Raw genomic sequence first — 13816 nt, 5'->3', positions numbered from 1 at the left:
TTGAAATAACAGACACATCTCAACTTCAACTGTTCAGAGGAGACTACGTGAATCAGGCCTGCATGGTCAAATTGCTGTAAAGAAACCACTACCAATAAGAAGAGACTTGCTTGGGTCAAGAAACACGAGCAATGGACATTAAACCAGTGGAAATCTGTCCTTTTGTCCAAATTTCTGATTTTTGGTTCCAACAGCCGTGTCTTTGTGAGACGCAGAGTGGGTGAACGGATGATCGCCGCATGTGTGGTCCCCACCGTGAAGCATGGAGGAGGTGTGATGGTGTGGGGGTGCTTTGCTTGTGACATTGTCTGATTTATTTAGAATTCAAGGTATAGCATTCTGCAGCAATATGCCATCCCATCTGGTTTGTGCTTAGTCCCACTATCATTTGTTTTTCAACAGGACAAAGACCCAAAACACACCTCCAGGCTGTGTAAGGGTTATTTGACCAAGAAAGAGAGTGATGGAGTGCTGCATCAGATGACCTGGCCTCCGCAATCACCCGACCTCAACCCAATTGAGATGGTTTGGGATGAGTTGGAATGCAGAGTGAAGGAAAAGCAGCCAACAAGTGCTTAGCATATATGGAAACTCCTTCAAGACTGTTGGAAAAGCATTCCAGGTGAAGCTGGTTGAGAGAATGCCAAGAGTCTGCAAAGCTGTCATCAAGGCAAAGAGTGGCAACTTTGAAGAATCTAAAATATATTTAGATTTGTTTGACAAACAAACGGTTACTACATGATTCCATATGTGTTATTTGATAGTGTTGATGTATTCACTATTATTCTACAATGTAGAAAATAGTACAAATAAAGAAACCCTTGAATGAGTAGGTGTGTCCAGACTTTTGACTGGTACCGTAAGAATTCAGACCCTTTATTCAGTACTTTGTTGTAGCACCTTTGGCAGCGATTCCAGCATCGGGTCTACTTCGGTATGATGGTACAAGCTTGGTACACTTGTATTTGGGGAGTTTCTCCCATTCTTCTCTGCAGATCCTCTCAAGCTCTGTCAAGTTGGATGGGGAGTGTTGCTGCACAACTACTTTCAGGTCTCTCCAGAGATGTTTCATCACGTTCAAGTCCGGGCTCTGGGTGGGCCACTCACGGGCATTCAGAGACTTGTCCTGTAGTCACTCCTGCGTTGTCTTGGCTGTGTGCTTAGGGTCATTGTCCTGTTGGAAGGTGAACCTTCCTCCCAGTCTGAGGACCTTAGCGCTCTGGAGCAGGTTTCCATCAAGAATCTCTCTGTACATTGCTCCGTTCATCTTTGCTTTGATCCTGACAAGACTCCCAGTCCCTGCCGCTGAAAAATATCCCAACAACATGATGCTGTGCTGCCACCCCCATCTTTCACTGTAGGGATGGTGTTTGGTTTCATCAGAACAGAGAATCTTGTTTCTCATGGTCTGAGAGTCTTTCGGTGTGTTTTGGCAAACTACAAGTGGGCGTTTACTGAGGAGCAGCTTCCGTCTAGCCACTCTAGCATAAAGGCCTGATTGGTGGAGTGCTGCAGAGATGGTTGCCCTTCTGGAAGTTTCTCCCATCTCCACAGAGGAACTTCTCCCCCGATTGCTCAGTTTGGACGGGCGGACAGCTTTAGGAACAGTCTTGGTGGTTCCAAACTTCTTCCATGTAAGAATGATGGAGGCCACTGTGTTCTAGTGGACCTTCAATGCTGCAGAAACGTTTTGGTGCCCTTCCCCAGATCTGTGCCTCCATCTGTTCCCCGGACAATTCCTTTGACCTCATGGTTTGTTTTTCTTGAAAGTTAATTAATGTTGATAGTGGAGTAGAGCCCGAACACAGCAGCACATATTTTAGACCACACAACCGATTAGTTGTGGGCATATCCCCGAAAAAACAAGCAGTGGTAAGCCTCTATCTGTGTCCCCGACAGGTGTGTGCCTTTCCAAATAATGTCCAATCAAAAATGGATTGGACATTCGAAAAGTATTCAGACCCCTTCACTTTTCCACTTTTTTTTCGTTACAGCCTTATTCTAAAATGGATGAAATAAAATATTTTTCTCACCAATATACACAATACCCCATAATAACAAAGCAAAAATAGGTTGTTAGAAATGCTTATAACAAAAAAACAGAACATTAAAATCCCATATTTAAAGTATTCAGACCCTTTGATATGAGACTCAAAATTGAGCTCATGTGTATCCTGTTTCCATTGATCATCCTTGAGATGTTTCTACAACTTGATTGGAGTCCACCTGTGGTAAATTCGATTGATTGGACATGATTTGGAAAGGCACACACCTGTCTATATAAGGTCCCACAGCTGACAGTGCATGTCAGAGCAAAAAACAAGCAATGAGTTCGAAGGAATTGACCGTAGAGCTCCGAGACAGGATTGTGTTGAGGCACAGATCTGGGGAAGGCTGGCACACATTTCTGTAGCATTGAAGGTCCCCAAGAACACAGTGGCCTCCATCATTCTTCAACCTCTTTGGGCTGCAATCCCGTTAACGGGACGATATGACAACAGCCAGTGAAAGTGCAGAACGCCAAATTCAAAACAACAGAAATCTCCAAATTAAAATTCCTCAAACACACATGTATCTTATACCGTAAAAGGTAGTCTTGTTGTTAGTCCCACCACAGTGTCCGATTTCAAATAGGCTTTACGGCGAAAGCACCACAAACGATTATGTTAGGTCAGAGCTAAGTCACAGAAAAACACAGCCATTTTTCCAGCCAAAGTGAGGAGTAACAAAAAGCACAAATAGAGAAAATGAATCAATTAACCTTTGATGATGATCATCATCAGATGACACTCATAGGACTTCATGTTACACAATACATGTATGTTTTGTTTGATAAAGTTCATATTTATGTCAAAAAAAATCTGAGTTTACATTGGCGCGTTACATTCACTAGTTCCAAAAACATCCAGTGATTTTGCATAGCCACATCGATTCAACAGAAATACTCATCATAAATGTAGATGATAATACAAGTTATACACATGTATACCTCTCCTTAATGCAACCGCTGTGTCAGTTTTCAAAAAAACTTTACGGAAAAAGCTAACCATGCAATAATCTGAGACGGCGCTCAGAACAATAGTCAAATTAGCCGCCATGTTGGAGTCAACAGAAACCAGAAATTACATGATAAATGTTCCCATACATTTGATGATCTTCATCAGAATGCACTCCCAGGAATCCCAGGTCCACAATAAATGTTTGTTTATGTCCAAATACCTCCTTTGGTTAGCGCGTTTGGTATACATATCCAAACGCTCGTTCTGGTCGAGCGTTACTTCAGACAAAAACATCAAAGTTATATTACAGGAGGAAGAAACATTTCAAATGTAAGTATAGAATCAATCATTAGGATGTTTTTATCAAATATCTTCAATAAAGTTCCAACCAGAGAATTCCTTTTTGTCTTGAGGAGCAACAGAACGCAAGTGGATATCATGTGGAATGCGCATGACCAGAAAATGGCTGACTGCCAGACACCTGTTCATTCTGTTCTTATTCAGTCCCACAACACAGTAGAAGCCTCATTCAAATTTCTATAGACGCTTGACAGCTAGTGGAAGTGCAACTTCATTCATATCTCAAGGGGATATCAATGGGAACTGTATTGAAAACCTACCAACTTCAGATTTCTCACTTCCTGTTTGGATGTCTCCTCATGTTTTTGCCTGCCATATGAGTTTTGTTATACTCACAGACATCATTCAAACAGTTTTAGAAACTTCAGAGTGTTTTCTATCCAATACTAATAATAATATGCAATATATTAGTAACTGGGACTGAGGAGCAGGCCGTTTACTCTGGGCACCTTTAAACAGAAGAAGTTTTGAACCACCAAGATCTTACTAGAGCTTGTTGCCTGGCCAAACTGAGCAATCGGGGGAGAAGGGCTTTGGTCAGGTAGGTGACCAAGAACCTGATGCTCACACTGACAGAGCTCTAGAATTCCTCTGTGGAGATGGGAGAACCTTCCAGAAGGACAACCATCTCTGCAGCACTCCACCAATCATGCCTTTATGGTAGAGTGGCCAGACTGAAGCTACTCCTCAGTAAAAGGCACATGACAGCCTACTTGGAGTTTGCCAAAAAGGCACCTAAATGACTCTCAGACCATGAGAAACAAGATTCTCTTTTCTGAAGAAACCAAGATTGAACTCTTTGGCCTGAATGCCAAGCATCACATCTGGAGGAAACCTGGCACCATCCCTACGGTGAAGCATGGTGGTGGCAGCATCACGCTGTGGGGATTCAGCAGCAAGGACTGGTGGACGGGTCAGGATTGAGGGAAAGATTAATGGAGTATAGAGATACTTGATGAAATCCTGCTCCAGAGCATTCAGGATCTCAAACTTTCACCTTCCAATTGGGGAGGCAGGTAGCCTGGCAGGTAGGAGCTTTGGGCGGGTAACCGAAAGGTTGCTGGTTAGAATTCCGAGCTGAGAAGGTGAAAATCTGTCATTCTGCCCCTTGGCAAGGCAGTTAACCCACTGTTCCCCGGGTGCCGAAGACGTGGATATCGATTAAGGCAGCCCTGTGCACCTCTCTGATTCAGAGATAATGGTTAATGCGGAAGACACTTTACAGTTGAATGCATTCAGTTGTACAATTGACAAGGTGTCCCCTTTCCCCAACAGGCAAACAACCCAAGGACACAGCCAAGACAATGCAGGAGTTTTTTTGGGACAAGTCTCAATGTCCTTGAGTGACCCAGCCAGAGCCTGGACCTGTTCGAACATCTCTGGAGAGACCTGAACATTTCTGTGCAGCGACGCTCCCATCCAACTTGACAGAGCTTGAGAGAAATTGGAGAAACTACCCAAATACAGGTGTGCCCCGCTTGTAGCATCATACCTAACAAGACTCAAGTCTGTAATCGCTGCCAAAGGTGCTTCAAGAAAGTACTGAGTAAAGGGTCTGAATACTTGTGTTTCTTGTTTTCTTCCTAGGTTCCGTCCTTTCTAGGGTGTTGTTCCTAGCCACCGTGCTCCTACACCCGCATTGCTTGTTGTTTGGGGTTTTAGGCTGGGTTTCTGTGCAGCACTTTGTGACATAGGCTGATGTAAAAATGGCTTGAAATACATTTGATCGATTGGTTATGTAAATGTGATATTGAAGTTTTTTATTTATGAATACATTTGCAAAAAATGTCTACCTTTTTTTGCTTTGTTAATATGGGGTATTGTGTGTAGATTGAGGAGGGAAAAAAATATTTAATCAATTTTAGAATAATTTTAGAATAAGTCAAGGGGTCTGAATACTCTCTGAAAGCACTGTAGGTAGGTTGGTAGGTGGGTGGGTAGGTAGGACTGGGTTCTGCACGGAGAGGTCAGCGCTTCTGCTCTGTTCTATAACCTGTAGTGCCGACGACAAACTTTGGGACTGGTAGGGACACCTTAGGGTTTCATGCCCTCTTCTATCCCCGTCTCCGTGTATTGGTCTGGTGAAGGTCAGGTTTGGCAAGGTACAAGGGGGGGAGGTGTTCTCTTTTTCTGTTGTTGATTTGATTAAACCAAACTTTAATGGATTTAAAGTGCAGTAAAACTGGCATTTATGTTGTTAAAATGTTAGCTTCTATTGCAGTGACTAAAAGTGGACAAAAGCATGGTTTTTAAAGTGGTTTAAAAGTGATAAATGTGCTCAATATTTAAGAAGCCCAGAGAGGGGGGTGTTGCATAAAACCTGGGCGAGTCCTCCCGAATCAAGAGGGGTTTCAGAGAGGGATTGTTCACTGATCTGAGGGTAAACATGCGCCCCAGAACAGCCATCCTCTCCTCTTGTCAGTCCTGAAAGTTCATGTACGTAGTGTGTGTGGGAAGACTGACTTGATGACAAGGCTTTAAATGGTCTGACGTTTCCTGACATGAGACCTCCCCACCTTACACCAGACTTGTGTAGTGGCTGGATGTAGCTCTGGTACACTCTGATGGCTGTTCTGGGGGTGGTTCCTTCTTTTCTTCTGCAGAGTAGCCTCAGGTAGTTCAGTCGCTTCCTTCGCTCCTTCTCCAGGCACTGTATGTGGGCACTCTAGGATGTGTTTTATTGAAATGTGGTGTATATTTGGCATGGTGTATATATGGTGTGTACTTGGCATGTCGGTTTCTCACTTACGTCTGGCACAAATTAGGATTTGGGGGAGGGAAATGGGCAGGGTATATACAAATTAAATATTGTAGTATTTACTGAAGTTTAAGATATGTAGATGTTTTTACGAACTGTAGTGTTTTTGCTGACATTTCTGTAGTATTTACTACAGTGTTGTGGATAATACTGTACTATTTACTATAATATTCTACAGTATACTACAACATTCTCTATTAAGTACTTCACATGATTGAAGGATACTACATTGCGTAGTATAGTACAGTGCCTTGCGAAGGTATTCGGCCCCCTTGAACTTTGCGACCTTTTGCCACATTTCAGGCTTCAAACATAAATATATAAAACTGTATTTTTTTGTGACGAATCAACAACAAGTGGGACACAATCATGAAGTGGAACGACATTTATTGGATATTTCAAACTTTTTTAACAAATCAAAAACTGAAAAATTGGGCGTGCAAAATTATTCAGCCCCTTTACTTTCAGTGCAGCAAACTCTCTCCAGAAGTTCAGTGAGGATCTCTGAATGATCCAATGTTGACCTAAATGACTAATGATGATAAATACAATCCACCTGTGTGTAATCAAGTCTCCGTATAAATGCACCTGCACTGTGATAGTCTCAGAGGTCCGTTAAAAGCGCAGAGAGCATCATGAAGAACACGGAACACACCAGGCAGGTCCGAGATACTGTTGTGAAGAAGTTTAAAGCCGGATTTGGATACAAAAAGATTTCCCAAGCTTTAAACATCCCAAGGAGCACTGTGCAAGCGATAATATTGAAATGGAAGGAGTATCAGACCACTGCAAATCTACCAAGACCTGGCCGTCCCTCTAAACTTTCAGCTCATACAAGGAGAAGACTGATCAGAGATGCAGCCTAGAGGCCCATGATCACTCTGGATGAACTGCAGAGATCTACAGCTGAGGTGGGAGACTCTGTCCATAGGACAACAATCAGTCATATATTGCACAAATCTGGCCTTTATGGAAGAGTGGCAAGAAGAAAGCCATTTCTTAAAGATATCCATAAAAAGTGTCGTTTAAAGTTTGCCACAAGCCACCTGGGAGACACACCAAACATGTGGAAGAAGGTGCTCTGGTCAGATGAAACCAAAATTGAACTTTTTGGCAACAATGCAAAACGTTATGTTTGGCGTAAAAGCAACACAGCTCATCACCCTGAACACACCATCCCCACTGTCAAACATGGTGGTGGCAGCATCATGGTTTGGGCTTGCTTTTCTTCAGCAGGGACAGGGAAGATGGTTAAAATTGATGGGAAGATGGATGGAGCCAAATACAGGACCATTCTGGAAGAAAACCTGATGGATTCTGCAAAAGACCTGAGACTGGTACGGAGATTTGTCTTCCAACAAGACAATGATCCAAAACATAAAGCAAAATTTACAATGGAATGGTTCAAAAATAAACATATCCAGGTGTTAGAATGGCCAAGTCAATGTCCAGACCTGAATCCAATTGAGAATCTGTGGAAAGAACTGAAAACTGCTGTACACAAATGCTCTCCATCCAACCTCACTGAGCTCGAGCTGTTTTGCAAGGAGGAATGGGAAAAAATTTCAGTCTCTCGATGTGCAAAACTGATAGAGACATACCCCAAGCGACTTACAGCTGTAATCGCAGCAAAAGGTGGCGCTACAATGTATTAACTTAAGGGGGCTGAATAATTTTGCACGCCCAATTTTTCAGTTTTTGATTTGTTAAAAAAGTTTGAAATATCCAATAAATGTCGTTCCACTTCATGATTGTGATTTCAAAAATACAGTTTTATATCTTTATGTTTGAAGCCTGAAATGTGGCAAAAGGTCGCAAAGTTCAAGGGGGCCGAATACTTTCGCAAGGCACTGTATACTACAGAATTCTATAGTGTAGTATAGTGTTGGATTCTAAATTTTGAACATTGAGATATTAAAGACATGATAGATCAGACACACAGTATGTAAAGGAGTGAGATCTGTAAAAAGGACAAATTCATTTTTTTAAGATGAGAGTTCTAGAAGAGAGAGTTAAAAAAACACTAAAATGAAAGATAGGATATTCGAACACTGTTTGATTTACATGGGTTAGCAGTATCAATACAGAGAGAGGTTGGTTTATGCCCTATGGGGAGAGGGAGCCATGAGAGATGATGTGGGTTATCAATAATAGTGATATTTGAGGAAGTACTGGAATAAAGGAGGAAGTACTGGCACAAAGCCCTCTCCGTATTCTCCAGTAATAAATTCGCAGACACTATGGTATCGGTTCTAATACAAGGTATTAAGTGTTGTGACCAATAAATTATTATCCTGGGAAGTGTGTAGTGCTATTATAGATGGGAGTGGTGAAATCTAAAATACCCTGAGAACATGTCGGGAGTGTTTATGGAATAATAACTATTGATGTTGCCACAAACGGCTACAATTCTCCCTGTAGTATAGAGCAGATTTTAATAAGGCCATGGAGGTGCTGAAAGAAGCGCACGAGCATTCTACCAATTCAGCTGGAAAATGGGAAAAATGTAGCAAATTAGATCAAAGTGGACAACATTTTCCTACCGGACAGAGATTTCAAATCTAATAAAGAATTCAGGGTGGCAATTATGACTTGGCACAAGGACGTATAACCAGAATCAAAAGCTCAATATAAAATTGTATCACGGTAAACCCAGAATGAGTAGCAGTACGCTACTACAGAAGGACTGGGAACGGGAGTGTATTGATAAAAGTTGCACTCCTGTATTGATGGCAGGTTTGAACCCTGTGATTAAAACGGTAATTGGGGGGGGGGTAGATTTAATTCAAGACAATGTTTTGAGAGTGGAATATAACTCTGTTCACCGCGCAGACGTGTGAGCTGTTAATATGGCCATAGAGAAAAGCACTAACTATAGAATCAATGGCCAAGGTAAAATAAAGAAGTGTTCCAGCTGACATGGAACATAACCCAGTAAATTAGCAGTGGTGAAATGTGAAGCTCATACTAGTCGTACAGATAAAGTCGCCACAGGTAATCGTAAAGCAGACGAAATGGCTAAGGCGGCTGCCTTGGTGAGAGAAAGAGTTAGAAAACCACATGTAAGAATTGTGGATTCCTTGCAATGAGAAATTGGCGAAATTTGCCACAGGAAAATGTATTTTGGGCTAAAGATTCTAGGCAAAATGCCAGGGGAATGGATTCTAAAGGTAACACATTTAAATGACTCCTTGCAAATGCAGAAGGCCTTAATTAAGGGTTGTTTAAATCATGAGACATTTTATGTGGATTAATTTTAAATAAATGTACATTTTATTCTGGAATGGAATTCTACCATGGATGGAGGGGTCATGAGGAATTAGTACAGTGGTTACCTAACCTAAAACAAACTGGGGTCACGAGGAATTGGTATCGGGGTTACTTAACCTAAAACGAACTGGGGTCACGAGGAATTAGTATAGGGGTTACCTAACAATCTTAATGGTTGTACAGTCGTCTCAATTAAAACTGTGAAGGACCTCGGCATTACTCTGGACCCTGATCAATCTTTTGACAAACATATCAAGACTGTTTCAAGGACAGCTTTTTTCCCCATCTACGTAACATTGCAAAAATCAGAAACATTCTGTCCAAAAATTATGCAGAAAGATTAATCCATGCTTTTGTTACTTCTAGGTTAGACTACTGCAATGCTCTACTTTCCGGCTACCCGGATAAAGCACTAAATAAACTTCAGTTAGTGCTAAATACGGCTGCTAGAATCCTGACTAGAACCAAAAAAATGTATCATATTACTCGAGTGCTAGCCTCCCTACACTGGTTTCCTGTCAAGGCAAGGGCTGATTTTCAAGGTTTTACTGCTAACCTACAAAGCATTACATGGGCTTGCTCCTACCTATCTCTCTGATTTGGTCCTGCCGTACATACCTACACATACGCTACGGTCACAAGACGCAGGCCTCCTAATTGTCCCTAGAATTTCTAAGCAAACAGCAGGAGGCAGGGCTTTCTCCTTTAGAGCTCCATTTTTATGGTATGGTCTGCCTACCCATGTGAGAGATGCAAACTCGGGCTCAACCTTTAAGTCTTTACTGAAAACTCATCTCATCAGTCGGTCATATGAACGGAAAGGCTCTGGAGCAACGACCGCCCTTGCTGTCTCTGCCTGGCCGGTTCCCCTCTTTCCACTGGGATTCTCTGCCTCTAACCATATTACAGGGGCTGAGTCACTGGCTTACTGGTGGTCTTTCATGCCGTCCCTAGGATGGGTGCGTCACTTGAGTGGGTTGAGTCACTGATGTGATCTTCCTGTCTGGGATGGCGCCCCCCCCTTGGGTTGTGCCGTGGCGGAGATCTTTGTGGGCTATACTCGGCCTTGTTTCAGGATGGTAAGTTGGTGGTTGAAGATATCCCTCTAGTGGTGTGGGGGCTGTGCTTTGGCAAAGTGGGTGGGGTTATATCCTTCCTGTTTGGCCCTGTCCGGGGGTATCCTCGGATGGGGCCACAGTGTCTCCTGACCCCTCCTGTCTCAGCCTCCAGTATTTATGCTGCAGTAGTTTGTGTCGGGGGCTAGAGTCAGTTTGTTATATCTGGAGTACTTCTCCTGTCTTATCCGGTGTCCTGTGTGAATTTAAGTATGCTCTCTATAATTCTCTCTTTCTCTCTCTCTTTCTCTCTCTTGAAAGACCTGAGCCCTAGGACCATGCCTCAGGACTACCTGACATGATGACTCCTTGCTGTTCCCAGTTCACTTGGCCGTGCTGCTGCTCCAGTTTCAACTGTTCTGCCTGTGATTATTATTATTTGACCATGCTGGTCATTTATGAACATTTGAACATCTTGGCCATGTTCTGTTATAATCTCCACCCGGCACAGCCAGAAGAGGACTGGCCACCCCTCTTAGCCTGGTTCCTCTCTAGGTTTCTTCCTAGGTTTTGGCCTTTCTAGTACACTATACAGTGGTACTGTGTTCAGGCTGCATATAGAAAGTGGTCCTGGTCTTTGGGTACACTATACAGTGGTACTGTGTTCAGGCTGTATATAGAAAGTGGTCCTGGTCTTTGGGTACACTATACAGTGGTACTGTGTTCAGGCTGTATATAGAAAGTGGTCCTGGTCTTTGGGTACACTATACAGTGGTACTGTGTTCAGGCTGCATGTAGAAAGTGGTCCTGGTCTTTGGGTACACTATACAGTGGTACTGTGTTCAGGCTGCATGTAGAAAGTGGTCCTGGTCTTTGGGTACACTATACAGTGGTACTGTGTTCAGGCTGCATATAGAAAGTGGACCTGGTCTTTGGGTACACTATACAGTGGTACTGTGTTCAGGCTACATGTAGAAAGTGGTCCTGGTCTTTGGGTACACTATACAGTGGTACTGTGTTCAGGCTGCATGTAGAAAGTGGTCCTGGTCTTTGGGTACACTATACAGTGGTACTGTGTTCAGGCTGCATATAGAAAGTGGTCCTGGTCTTTGGGTACACTATACAGTGGTACTGTGTTCAGGCTGCATGTAGAAAGTGGTCCTGGTCTTTGTCCTGGTACACTATACAGTGGTACTGTGTTCAGGCTGCATATAGAAAGTGGTCCTGGTCTTTGGGTACACTATACAGTGGTACTGTGTTCAGGCTGCATGTAGAAAGTGGTCCTGGTCTTTGGGTACACTATACAGTGGTACTGTGTTCAGGCTGCATATATAGAAAGTGGTCCTGGTCTTTGGGTACACTATACAGTGGTACTGTGTTCAGGCTGCATGTAGAAAGTGGTCCTGGTCTTTGGGTACACTATACAGTGGTACTGTGTTCAGGCTGCATGTAGAAAGTGGTCCTGGTCTTTGGGTACACTATACAGTGGTACTGTGTTCAGGCTGCATATAGAAAGTGGTCCTGGTCTTTGGGTACACTATACAGTGGTACTGTGTTCAGGCTGCATGTAGAAAGTGGTCCTGGTCTTTGGGTACACTATACAGTGGTACTGTGTTCAGGCTGCATATAGAAAGTGGTCCTGGTCTTTGGGTACACTATACAGTGGTACTGTGTTCAGGCTGCATGTAGAAAGTGGTCCTGGTCTTTGGGTACACTATACAGTGGTACTGTGTTCAGGCTGCATGTAGAAAGTGGTCCTGGTCTTTGGGTACACTATACAGTGGTACTGTGTTCAGGCTGCATATAGAAAGTGGTCCTGGTCTTTGGGTACACTATACAGTGGTACTGTGTTCAGGCTGCATGTAGAAAGTGGTCCTGGTCTTTGGGTACACTATACAGTGGTACTGTGTTCAGGCTGCATGTAGAAAGTGGTCCTGGTCTTTGGGTACACTATACAGTGGTACTGTGTTCAGGCTGCATGTAGAAAGTGGTCCTGGTCTTTGGGTACACTATACAGTGGTACTGTGTTCAGGCTGCATATAGAAAGTGGTCCTGGTCTTTGGGTACACTATACAGTGGTACTGTGTTCAGGCTGCATGTAGAAAGTGGTCCTGGTCTTTGGGTACACTATACAGTGGTACTGTGTTCAGGCTGCATGTAGAAAGTGGTCCTGGTCTTTGGGTACACTATACAGTGGTACTGTGTTCAGGCTGCATATAGAAAGTGGTCCTGGTCTTTGGGTACACTATACAGTGGTACTGTGTTCAGGCTGCATGTAGAAAGTGGTCCTGGTCTTTGGGTACACTATACAGTGGTACTGTGTTCAGGCTGCATGTAGAAAGTGGTCCTGGTCTTTGGGTACACTATACAGTGGTACTGTGTTCAGGCTGCATATAGAAAGTGGTCCTGGTCTTTGGGTACACTATACAGTGGTACTGTGTTCAGGCTGCATATAGAAAGTGGTCCTGGTCTTTGGGTACACTATACAGTGGTACTGTGTTCAGGCTGCATGTAGAAAGTGGTCCTGGTCTTTGGGTACACTATACAGTGGTACTGTGTTCAGGCTGCATGTAGAAAGTGGTCCTGGTCTTTGGGTACACTATACAGTGGTACTGTGTTCAGGCTGCATGTAGAAAGTGGTCCTGGTCTTTGGGTACACTATACAGTGGTACTGTGTTCAGGCTGCATGTAGAAAGTGGTCCTGGTCTTTGGGTACACTATACAGTGGTACTGTGTTCAGGCTGCATGTAGAAAGTGGTCCTGGTCTTTGGGTACACTATACAGTGGTACTGTGTTCAGGCTGCATGTAGAAAGTGGTCCTGGTCTTTGGGTACACTATACAGTGGTACTGTGTTCAGGCTGCATATAGAAAGTGGTCCTGGTCTTTGGGTACACTATACAGTGGTACTGTGTTCAGGCTGCATATAGAAAGTGGTCCTGGTCTTTGGGTACACTATACAGTGGTACTGTGTTCAGGCTGCATATAGAAAGTGGTCCTGGTCTTTGGGTACACTATACAGTGGTACTGTGTTCAGGCTGCATATAGAAAGTGGTCCTGGTCTTTGGGTACACTATACAGTGGTACTGTGTTCAGGCTGCATGTAGAAAGTGGTCCTGGTCTTTGGGTACACTATACAGTGGTACTGTGTTCAGGCTGCATATAGAAAGTGGTCCTGGTCTTTGGGTACACTATACAGTGGTACTGTGTTCAGGCTGCATATAGAAAGTGGTCCTGGTCTTTGGGTACACTATACAGTGGTACTGTGTTCAGGCTGCATGTAGAAAGTGGTCCTGGTCTTTGGGTACACTATACAGTGGTACTGTGTTCAGGCTGCATGTAGAAAGTGGTCCTGGTCTTTGGGTACACTATACAG

This window comes from Oncorhynchus tshawytscha, linkage group LG22, assembly GCF_018296145.1.
Source record: "Oncorhynchus tshawytscha isolate Ot180627B linkage group LG22, Otsh_v2.0, whole genome shotgun sequence".
Lineage (NCBI taxonomy): Eukaryota > Metazoa > Chordata > Actinopteri > Salmoniformes > Salmonidae > Oncorhynchus > Oncorhynchus tshawytscha.
This window is presented reverse-complemented; position numbering follows the sequence as displayed.